The sequence below is a fragment of the Nycticebus coucang genome, chromosome 6, assembly GCF_027406575.1.
Source record: "Nycticebus coucang isolate mNycCou1 chromosome 6, mNycCou1.pri, whole genome shotgun sequence".
In the NCBI taxonomy this organism is placed as follows: Eukaryota; Metazoa; Chordata; class Mammalia; order Primates; family Lorisidae; genus Nycticebus; species Nycticebus coucang.
In genome coordinates this window covers 3,339,480-3,351,665 of record NC_069785.1, presented here as the reverse complement: position 1 = coordinate 3,351,665, position 12,186 = coordinate 3,339,480, and positions in this window count along the sequence as shown.

The following is a 12,186-nucleotide window of genomic DNA, read 5'->3' as shown; positions in this document are numbered from 1 at the left end:
AAAATGCCCTGGTCCAGATGGCTTCACTCCAGAATTCTATCAAACCTTCAAGGAAGAGCTTATTCCTGTACTGCAGAAATTATTCCAAAAAATTGAGGAAGAAGGAATCTTCCCCAACACATTCTATGAAGCAAACATCACCCTGATACCAAAACCAGGAAAAGACCCAAACAAAAAGGAGAATTTCAGACCAATCTCACTCATGAATATAGACGCAAAAATTCTCAACAAAATCCTAGCCAATAGATTACAGCTTATCATCAGAAAAGTCATTCATCATGATCAAGTAGGCTTCATCCCAGGGATGCAAGGCTGGTTTAACATACGCAAGTCTATAAACGTTATCCACCATATTAACAGAGGCAAAAATAAAGATCACATGATCCTCTCAATAGATGCAGAAAAAGCATTTGATAAAATCCAGCATCCTTTTCTAATTAGAACACTGAAGAGTATAGGCATAGGTGGCACATTTCTAAAACTGATTGAAGCTATCTATGACAAACCCACAGCCAACATTTTGCTGAATGGAGTAAAACTGAAAGCTTTTCCTCTTAGAACTGGAACCAGACAAGGTTGTCCTCTGTCACCTTTACTATTCAACGTAGTGCTGGAAGTTCTAGCCAATACAATTAGGCAAGACAAGGAAATAAAGGGAATCCAAATGGGAGCAGAGGAGGTCAAACTCTCCCTCTTTGGTGACGACATGATCTTATACTTAGAGAACCCCAAAGACTCAACCACAAGACTCCTAGAAGTCATCAAAAAATACAGTAATGTTTCAGGATATAAAATCAATGTCCACAAGTCAGTAGCCTTTGTGTACACCAATAACAGTCAAGATGAGACGCTAATTAAGGACACAACTCCCTTCATCATAGTTTCAAAGAAAATGAAATACCTAGGAGTATACCTAACGAAGGAGGTGAAGGACCTCTATAAAGAAAACTATGAAATCCTCAGAAAGGAAATAGCAGAGGATATTAACAAATGGAAGAACATACCATGCTCATGGATGGGAAGAATCAACATTGTTAAAATGTCTATACTTCCCAAAGCAATCTACCTATTCAATGCCATTCCTATCAAAATACCAACATCGTACTTTCAAGATTAGGAAAAAATGATTCTGCGTTTTGTATGGAACCAGAAAAAAAAACCATATAGCTAAGGCAGTTCTCTGTAACAAAAATAAAGCTGAGGGCATCAGCATACCAGATTTTAGTCTGTACTACAAAGCCATAGTGCTCAAGACAGCATGGTACTGGCACAAAAACAGAGACATAGACACTTGGAATCGAATTGAAAACCAAGAAATGAAACTAACATTTTACAGCCACCTAATCTTCGATAAACCAAACAAGAACATATCTTGGGGGAAAGACTCCCTATTCAATAAATGGTGTTGGGAGAACTGGATGTCTACATGTAAAAGACTGAAACTGGACCCACACCTTTCCCCACTCACAAAAATTGATTCAAGATGGATAAAGGACTTAAATTTAAGGCATGAAACAATAAAAATCCTCCAAGAAAGCATAGGAAAAACACTGGAAGATATTGGCCTGGGGAAAGACTTCATGAAGAAGACTGCCATGGCAATTGCAACAACAACAAAAATAAACAAATGGGACTTCATTAAACTGAAAAGCTTCTGTACAGCTAAGGAGACAATAACCAAAGCAAAGAGACAACCTACACAATGGGAAAGGATATTTGCATATTTTCAATCAGACAAAAGCTTGATAACCAGGATCTATAGAGAACTCAAATTAATCCACATGAAAAAAGCCAACAATCCCTTATATCAATGGGCAAGAGACATGAACAGAACTTTCTCTAAAGACGACAGACGAATGGCTAACAAACACATGAAAAAATGTTCATCATCTCTGTATATTAGAGAAATGCAAATCAAAACAACCCTGAGATTTCATCTAACCCCAGTGAGAATGGCCCACATCACAAAATCTCAAAACTGCAGATGCTGGCGTGGATGTGGAGAGAAGGGAACACTTTTACACTGCTGGTGGGACTGCAAACTAGTACAACCTTTCTGGAAGGAAGTATGGAGAAACCTCAAAGCACTCAAGCTAGACCTCCCGTTCGATCCTGCAATCCCATTACTGGGCATCTACCCAGAAGGAAAGAAATCCTTTTATCATAAGGACACTTGTACTAGACTGTTTATTGCAGCTCAATTTACAATCGCCAAAATGTGGAAACAGCCTAAATGCCCACCAACCCAGGAATGGATTAACAAGCTGTGGTATATGTATACCATGGAATACTATTCAGCCATTAAAAAAAATGGAGACTTTACATCCTTCGTATTAACCTGGATGGACGTGGAAGACATTATTCTTAGTAAAGCATCACAAGAATGGAGAAGCATGAATCCTATGTACTCAATTTTGATATGAGGACAATTAATGACAATTATGGTTATGGGGGGGAAGCAGAAAGAGGGAAGGAGGGAGGTGGGTGGGGCCTTGGTGTGTGTCACACTTTATGGGGGCAAGACATGATTGCAAGAGGGACTTTACCTAACAATTGTAATCAGTGTAACCTGGCTTATTGTACCCTCAATGAATCCCCAACAATAACAAAAAAAAAAAAAAAAAACCAGTATTAAGTCTTCCAATCTATGGACTTTTGATTTACTTAGGTCTTTAATTACTTTCCACAGTATTTGATACTTTTCAGAGTATAAGTTTTATACTTGTTTTATTATATTTATTTCAAAGTATTTTATTCTTTTTGATGCTTTTGTAAATGGACTTGTTTTCTTAATTTCACTTTAAAATTATTCACTGCTAGTATATAAAAATACAATTAATTTTTTTTTTTTTTTTTTTTTGGAGACAGAGTCACCCTGGGTACGGTGCCGTAGCATCACTGATCACAGCAACCTCCAGCTCTTGGGTTAAGCAATTCTCTTGCCTCAGCCTAAGTAGCTGGGACTACATGCACCTGCCACAACGCCTGGCTACTTCTTTTGGTTGTAGTTGTCATTGTTGTTTGGCAGGCCAGGGCTGGATTCGAACCTTCCAGCTCCAGTGTATGTGGCTGGCCCCCAAGCTGCTGAGCTACAGGCACGGAACCACAAATACAATTTATTTTTGATGTTGCTATTGTGCTCTACAAAAATTGTCCCCTACAAACTTACAAAACTTATTTATTTGTGCTAATAGTTTTTAGTGAATTCCTTTTACTTTCCTATATACAAGATCATGTGATATGCAAACAGAGGTAATTTACTTTTTCCTGATTTAGATGCCTTTTATTTATTTTCCTTGCTGGAACTTCTAGTATAATGTTGAATAGATGCAGGCAGAGTGGACATCTGTATCTTTTGCCTGATCTCAGGGGGCTTGTCCTATTCTGCTTACCTTCAAAGTCACATAGCTTCATAGCCATTGTGCCCTACTGGTCAAAGCAGGTATAAGCCCATCCAGCCTCCAGGTGAGTAGATACGGGCTCCACTCTTGATGGAAGAAGTATAAACAATTTTCAGCCATATTTTAAAGCTACCTCATTTAGTTTGCTAGACACCAAGACAAGACTGTATTTCAAGAAGGAGGGGCTGATCTGTGCAAATGATATTAACAAGTTATGTGCGGTCTGAGGGTTGATCCTTAGATTTAGCACTGTAGCCATCATCTGTGGCCTGGGTTAGACCAGTTTTGGTGACGTGTGCGGTGAAAACCGGTTCGGAACGAAGTAAGAGTATAGGCGGAAAGGCATTAGAGGCAGCGAATGGAGACAAGTCTTTTGAGGATTTCATTATAAACAGAAATCCGTTCCGAACCGGTTTTCACCGCACACGTCACCAAAACTGGTCTAACCCAGGCCACAGATGATGGCTACAGTGCTAAATCTAAGGATCAATCCTCAGAGAAATGGTGTGACAACTGTAGGGGCTGTGGGTGTTCCGGTGTTTAATTCTAAGAAAAGAGCTTCACGTTGGAATGCCGGTGGAAAGACCCTGTAGAGAGATTGGCGGTGCGGAAGATAACAGAAACCAGGGCTGGAGCAACTTGCCGGGAGACAGGAAGGACTGGCGCGCCTGCGCCCTCCCGCGGCTGCGGCCCAACGCGCCTGCGCCCTCCCGCGGCTGCGGCCCAACGCGCCTGCGCCCTCCCGCGGCTGCGGCCCAACTCGCTTCCTCCGGCCTCAAACCCGTCCCCCCACGCTGTTTCCCATTCACCCCTGTGGCTCCTAGTCAGCTTCCAGCCTGTTACTCTTTCCCTCATTTCTTAGCAGTTTGAAAAGGTGGTGCACACGGATGGTTCCCAGAGCTGACACTTACCACACTTACCAGAACTGCAGACCGAGCTTAGACACCGCGAGTCGGTTAGACTGTTGCTCCCCGGAGGCCCGACGGTCTGATTCAAGTCGGCCCCTCCCCAGAACACCGTTCATTCATTAGCACCCATTCGTTCATTCAGCAAATCCTTAGCCTGCTGTGAGCCGGCTGCTCTCCTCCGCGCCGGAGACAGGTGAACGAGGCCCTGGAGTTCCTGCCCTAGTGGAGGGGAGGCGAGCTATTAACAGGAAACAGGACGACCGCACGGCTCGCGCCGCGAAGGGAGCGAGGAGGCCGCGGGGACGGCGGACGCCGTGGGGCTGGGAGGCCGCCCGGGAGCCCGCGGGAACCGGCGCGGGCTGGGAGGAAGGAGCAGAGAGAAAAGCTCAGGATTTCAGCCGCGCAGAAAAGAGGCCTGTGTGAGCGCAGGCGGAGAGCGGCGTGGATGCCAGGGGAGAGGACGCGCCGGGCGGCCCTGTCCGGCGCTGGCACGGCCCCGTGCTGGGATGGGGGGAACAGCAGACTGTTAGCAGGGAGCGACCTGCCCGGGGCTGCGCTTTCGGAGACTGGGGGAGAAGGGTATCTGGCGACCGGCGAGGGGTGGGTCAGCTCAGGTTCAGGCATTTTGAGCTTGAGGCATCAGAGCCTGCCTAGTTTGTTTCGTTTAATGAGTTGAACCTACAGGCGGGTACCTTCTGCCTTTACCGTGGCTGGGCCCGTGGAAATTGTGCAAATTCGTACCCGGCGTGGGACTGCGCGGGGCGGGGGTGGACGTTCTCTCCGCCCCGGTTCAGCCCTGCGGCCGTGGGGTGAAGCCGCGGGGACTCTGCGCCCGGGTCTCTGCCCCGCCGGCTCCCGACCAGGCTTTGTAGGCGGAGCAAGGAGGTGGAGGGAAGAGCAGAGAGGAAGGGGCCTGCTCCTCCCGGACGCGTCCGGTTCCTGGGCGCTTCACCCGGGCCTCGGTCTTCACCTCGGCAGTGGCGTGGATTATGGGAGCAACTGTTGAACCCAGATCACAGTTCTCGCCAGATCGACCTCTGTGTCCTAGTGTCCCCAGCTGTGTGTCCCAGCTCTGTGGGTGGCACCTGCTTGCTGCGCTTCTGCTTCTGTTATTCCTTCGCGACCCCTTCCTGCTTCTCAGTTGGCAATCTTTAGGTTTAATCTCTGATAAAATAATTAGTGTGTTTTCTGTCTCCTGGCTGGATTTCTTTCTTTCTTTCTTTCTTTTTTTTTTTGTAGCGACAGAGTCTCACTTTATGGCCCTCGGTAGAGTGCCGTGGCCTCACACAGCTCACAGCAACCTCCAACTCCTGGGTTTACGCGATTCTCTTGCCTCAGCCTCCCGAGTAGCTGGGACTACAGGCGCCCGCCACAACGCCCGGCTATCCTGGCTGGATTTCAATCAATGCCATTATTTATTATCTCATCCAATCTGGCACAATTTGCCTAGGTAGACAGAGCGTGGACACTAAGTGAGGTTAAATAATTAGTCCACATCACGTAGCCGCGGAGTGGTCAAGTCCTGCTTTGAACCCGGTTCTGTTTTGTCTGAAGCTTGTAGCTTAAGCTTAGTCACCTCCCAACATTGCCTGAAAAACACGTTTGACACTGACCTCTAGGGGCAGTTCCCAAATTCATTCATCACGTTTATAGACTTTCTACAACTATTATGAGACCCAGCATTCCCAAATATATCCCAAAGAGCGCAAGTGGGCATGCTCTGCAAGAGTTGAGGTGAACATTAGCATAATAAAGGCTCTGGGAATTCTTGCAACGAAATTGAAATATGTAACCAGGAAGTTGCTCAGAAATTTTCTGACTGGGAACATCCCGAGGACATGGAAAATGTGAGTTTAACCAGTATTTATTCTAATGTCGCCTGGGTAGTTAGGAGAAAATTCTCAACGTAGGTCACTTTTTAAAAATCAGGAAAGGGATTATTATCTTTGTTCAGGTTATACACAGTCTGACAATTAAATTCACAAACTTGTCCTAGAAAATGTGCTACATGCCTCGTTGCTGAATAGCCACTATGGGTGGCTGCAAAGCAAGTCACCTTGGTGAAAGGGTCTCTGAAAAGCAAAAAGCAGCAAGACTGACCCTGAGGGAAGTAGTTTAAATTGACAAAATGTAGGCGGAGTGGACATCCTTGTCTTGTGCCTGATCTCAGGGGGCCGGAGAAGATGGATGTAAGAATGAACTTTTCAAAGGCAGAGGGAACAACAGGGCCGAGGGGCACCTGTGAAAGCAGACGGGATGAGAATAAGATGGAGTCCGTCAGGCTAAGGGGGACGGGACACAGCTGGTCTGGTCGGTGTAGGTCCTGCCTGACCTTCCTGTCTCCTATTCTCACTGTTTTGTAAATTTAGCTCCCATCCTAAAGATAGGTATCCTGAGTAGTTTAGGTGGATTGATTTTAGGAGATTAACTTTTGAAGTGGAATGTTGTAATAGGTCACTGAGTTATGCTAAGGGTTCATGTGATCTTTGCTGGGAACTAGGCAAATTAAGAGAGAATGCCACACTGGAAAAAGGCAGCTTTGAGTGTGTAAGAAGTAAAAATTTGAGTAAGGATTGGTGAGCCATTTCCACCATACCTCTACTGTTAAGCCGTGTCTTAACTTTGTAGAGCTTTTTTATGTCCATCAATAAACTCTGAATGTTCTAACATGGTGTGTACTCTTTATTCCATCCCGGTTGTCCTGCCCACTCAGAAGGGGTGTGTCAACTGAACGCCTCCAGCCAGGGTCCTCTCCTGGTGTGGCCTGAAGTGCCTCCCTGGAAGGCAGGTTGACAGATTGCCGGTGAGGGTGGAAAGCAGGTTTTCTTTTTTCTGGCTTCCTTTTCCCAAAGGACAGTCTCCCATCTAGTTTGTTTCTGTGACTCTGTGTTCATTAGTGGTGTGCATCTTTCAATCGTTTGACCACCCAAGAACCCGCTGTTTAAAGCTCCAGCACACTTTCATTCAGAAGCTATGCACCCATGCCAGTGCCCACTCACCCTTCAAAGCAATCTTAGAACTCTGTTTTTTGAATGGCCATTAAAGCTGTTGTAGTATAACTCTTGATGTCCTAAATGTCATAAAAATGTCTTCCTTTCCATATTTCCTTGATCTTTGGGTAAAGAAGAAAGTCATTGGGAGTCAGATTGGGTGAGTAGGTAGGGTTTTCCAATACAATTATTTGTTTTATTGGTTAGAAACTCCTTCACAGACAGTGCTGTGTGAGCTGGTGCATTGTCATGATGCAAGAGCCATGAGTTGTTGTCCAAGATTTTCAGTGAAGATTTTTCTGTTTCTCTGTCAATATTTATGTGGTCTGCTATGCTTCTCACAGTCAGCCAATGATTTTGATGCACAAGTTGACAAATTTTTGCAATGTTTTTGTCAGTTCTATTCATTACTGGCTGCCCTGACCTCTCTTCAGCAGTGACACTTTCTCTCCCCTCAGAAAAACATGTAATCTATTTGTACACTGCTGTTTTCCTCCTGGCATTATTTCTATAAACTTGGACCAATATGTCCCTGATTTCAGTTCTTCTCTTGCCAAGTTTAACAAGAAATGCATGCTCGGGGCAGCGCCTGTGGCTCAGTGAGTAGGGCGCCGGCCCCATATGCCGAGGGTGGTGGGTTCAAACCCGGCCCCGGCCAAACTGCAACAAAAAAAAAAAATAGCCGGGCTTTGTGGCGGGCGCCTGTAGTCCCAGCTACTCGGGAGGCTGAGGCAAGAGAATCGCGTAAGCCCAAGAGTTAGAGGTTGCTGTGAGCCGTGTGACGCCACGGCACTCTACCCAAGGGCGGTAGAGTGAGACTCTGTCTCTACAAAAAAAAAAAGAAATGTATGCTCAAATTCAAGCACTGACATTCCCATGATAGCACAAAACACACAAGAATAAATGAACACCTCTCAGAAGGACACCAGTGCATGTCAATATGAATGAAGCTGTGGGACACAGATATGCCAAGGTTATGAACCCTCACCAAGTTGTTTGCACAGTGCTGCCAACAAGTGCACAGTGGCAAGTTTGTGAACTTAATAGTCAGGCCATCTAAACCATGCCCTTAGATTTGTGTATATATATATATATTATTTATTTATTTATTTTTGCATTTTAACTATTTACACTTTGCACTTTCAGTTGAAAAATATATAGACAATTCTTGGATCAAATTGAGGTCGGAATAAGTATTTTATGACTTCCAGTATAAGTAACTTTTACTTTTTCTCATGCCAATCTGGGAGCCAGTTATCCCTTCACAAGCTCTGACATCCCACGTTCATAATCCTGTCCTCTCAAAGTCCTATAAATATGAGTGGTGTCGCAATGCTTACATTTAACTCTCTGACTGAATTTACTGGAAAGTTTATCTATAGCACCTTATGAGATGTTTTACTGCAAAAAAAAAAAAAAAACTGGGGCGGCGCCTGTGGCTCAGTTGGTAAGGCGCCGGCCCCATATACCAAGGGTGGTGGGTTCAAACCCGGCCCCGGCCAAACTGCAACCAAAAATAGCCGGGCGTTGTGGTGGGGCGCCTGTAGTCCCAGCTACTCGGGAGGCTGAGGCAAGAGAATCGCTTAAGCCCAGGAGTTGGAGGTTGCTGTGAGCTGTGTGAGGCCACGGCACTCTACCGAGGGCCATAAAGTGAGACTCTGTCTCTACAAAAAAAAAAAAACTGTAATGAATACTTCACGCATTTGTTTATTTTTAAGAAGTGTGAACCCATCTGCTTTTGTTTGAAACTGTGGTTCATTTCCTTATATTTTGTTTTAATAACTATACCAGTTAAAGATAGTATCCAAATGTGTTTAAAAAATCAGAGTTAGCCCTTCTCATCTAACTCCATTATAGAGAAAGCTGACTCAAAAGTTTTCTTGATGGAGTATTATTCAGTCTTAAAAAGGGATGAAGCACTCATGGTAGACAGACACGGCTCACCACTGCTGGGGTGAGCATGTACAGTGGAACCTCCACAGCCGACCCCTCCCCTGCCTACACTGACCTTAAGTTGAACAGATTTTCATAGACTGGACATGTACCACACATACTCGATGGAAGTTCCTTGTGTTAACCACCTCTGTACATTGACCAGTTTGCTGCAGTCCCTTGGGTGGTCAGTTTGCCAAGGTTCTGCTGTATTTATTTATTTACTCAACTTTATTGAGTGCTTGCTATGTGCTGTGAACTGGGCCAGATGCCTAAGACTTGAAAAAAAAAAAGGAGCGAAACACTGAAACGTCACAACGTGGTGAATCTTGAAGCCGATATACTATCTGAAATAGACCAACCACAAAAGAGCAAATACCACCTGATTCCATGTATGTGAGTTCCCAAGTAGTCAGAGTCCCAAGGATGGGAAGAAGAATGGTGGCTGCCAGAGGCTGAGAGGAGGGCAGGGATGACGAAGATGTTCTGGAAAGGCATAGTGGTGATGAGTGCACAATATTGTGGACATACTTTATGTCACTAAAATGCACACTTAAGAACGGTTAAGTCAGGTGACTTGGCATGCACCTGTAGCCCCATGTACTCAGAGAGCGGAGGTGAGAGGATTGCTTGAGGCCAGGAATTCAAGACCAGCCGGGAAAACAAAACAATGGTTAAAGGGGTAAAATTTATGTTCGGTATGTTTTATCACAATAAAAATAGTTTTTCTTCATGGATTCAACATGCTTGTCCATTAATCACTGTTGTCATGGACTTTGGGTACTGGTGTTCTGTTTACTAAAGACCGTGTTTAAGGAGTCTTTCCTCTGGAAGAATTCTAAATTCAAATACTGAAAAACAAATTGAGAACTATCCTCAGAATAGTAAGAGCTTTGGTAAAAAATAAGAACAGAATCCCCAAGAGTCCCAGTGCTGCACCTGAGGCTCGCCCTGGCCGGGTTTGTCCTGTGCCAGCCAGCAGCTGTAGTTTGGGCCATGACCCTGTCAGTGTAAGGAAACTGGTGAAGGCAGTTGCCACTGTGCCCTGGGCTAGCAGAACACTGGCTTTCTGTCTGAATGTTGCCCCTGCCAACCCTGAGATATTTCTGAGTTCCTCATCATGAGATCTGGACTCAAGTTCAGTCTCCGTCAGCCACGGCTGCAGGGCTCCCCACCGCCTTGCACTGCTGCTGTCTTAGCAGGCCTGACTCCTGACTTAGCCTCCCCACGTTCCATCTGTCACATGCACAGTTTCTTCCTCCCCGTCTCTGTCTTCATCCCCGCGAATCCTGATTTGAGCCCTGGCAGTCCTGTCCTAGGCCTTTCTGTGTGGTCCTGAGAGATCGCGTCTTTGAAGAGTGGATATAGCCCTTCTTCATGAGGCAGACCCAAGCTGCACATCCACCAAATCTTGTGCCCCATCAAGAGGGAAAATTAATATTTCTCAAGTATCTTCTACGTGCCGAGTAATGCACCAGTTATTTGCAGGTCGGCTGACAAGCTTGTGGGAGTAGGCATCGTGGAGTAGGAATCTTTTGCAGGGATTCCTTCAGCACAGGCCCCACCCTCCCGCAGCCACACCTGCTCTTCAAGACACACTGGATCTCAGTGGCAACTAGAGTCAGAGTTGTGTCTGGTGCAGATGCCACCTTGGCCCTCTTCAAAACAGTTTCGTGTTTCCTCAATCCCAAGTGCGTCTGTTGGTTACCTGAGCTCCATCTTTAACTACCCGTTACTTCTCTGCATCTAGACCCCATTAACCTGTTCTTGCCTGTTTACACACCAGTGATTCTGTGCCTTCCTGAGTGCAGAGTCCAGAGAATCACCCGTATGCCCCTCCTTCCTCCCAAGAATCAGTCTGTCTGCCTGCTGGCCGTGTTTCCAGCTCAGGTAGCCCCATTCCTCCGGGACAACTGCCTGGCCACCTGCTCTTTGGAAGGCCGGCTCTGCACTAAAACTCATTTTGGATTAGATTGTTTCACATCATGTACTGATAACCATAGGAATCCTCAAGTCCTTTAAAATATGGGACTTTCAGAAAAAAAATCTATGCTTTTGCTCACTTTTTACTCAAATGTCTGAAATGCCCTTTTGTAGATCAGAAGGGCTTTTGAATGGACAATGCAGTTTTCCCTTAGTAGCCCGAGTGGGGGTCTGGCGGGGACCGGCCTTGGCCATTGAGTGAATGTCCGGCACTGTCCGGCATTTCAGTAGTAGCCCTCATCTTACAGACACACAGATTAGGTGGCCTGTCGATTTTCGAGCAGCCTGTCAGATCACATCTGAAATACTTTGTCCAATCCCCAGAGTTGCTATAAGCCAGTGGACAAACTTGTGAGTTCAGGAGGGTCCTCGAGGAGGTGGATGCTGGGAAGCCGTGAGACCCACAGCCTGAAGTTAACAGTGAGGCCGAAAGTGCAGGCACATCCACTGCAGACAGAGGCAGGTGATAGGTGGGAGAAAGGAGCCGGGCAATGACGGTTGGGCAGGGCTACAGCAGGAAGCCCTTCCCCCCTGTCTGGGGAAGTCTCTGCCAAGTACATGGTCCCTGAGCAAAGGCTGCCTTTGGAGGAATCCCAGGCTGGTCAGGAGTGGCCAGGCTCCAGTGTGCCCACCTGCGCTGAGGACAGCCCGGGAAGCCTGGCCTTGGCACGCTCACTGAAGGGAACCCCGAGAGACGGCAGCTGGAGGTGGCGCCCAGCCCAGAACAGACTGTCCAGCAGGGGCTGAGCAGCCCTGCCATGGCCACTGTGGGTGCAAGTCGCCGTGGGTGCAAGTCTCGGAGAGCAAAGAAGTAAAGAAAGCATACTTTAATAATCAGAGCCACCTGGGGATGTGACAGCCACTTCAGCATCATCTAAATAGCCACAAGGAGGGATGGCTGTGGACCTGCAGGCTCCAGATTTCTGAATGCCACAGGCTGGAAAAACCGGAGACCAACTGAAGTCACTACAT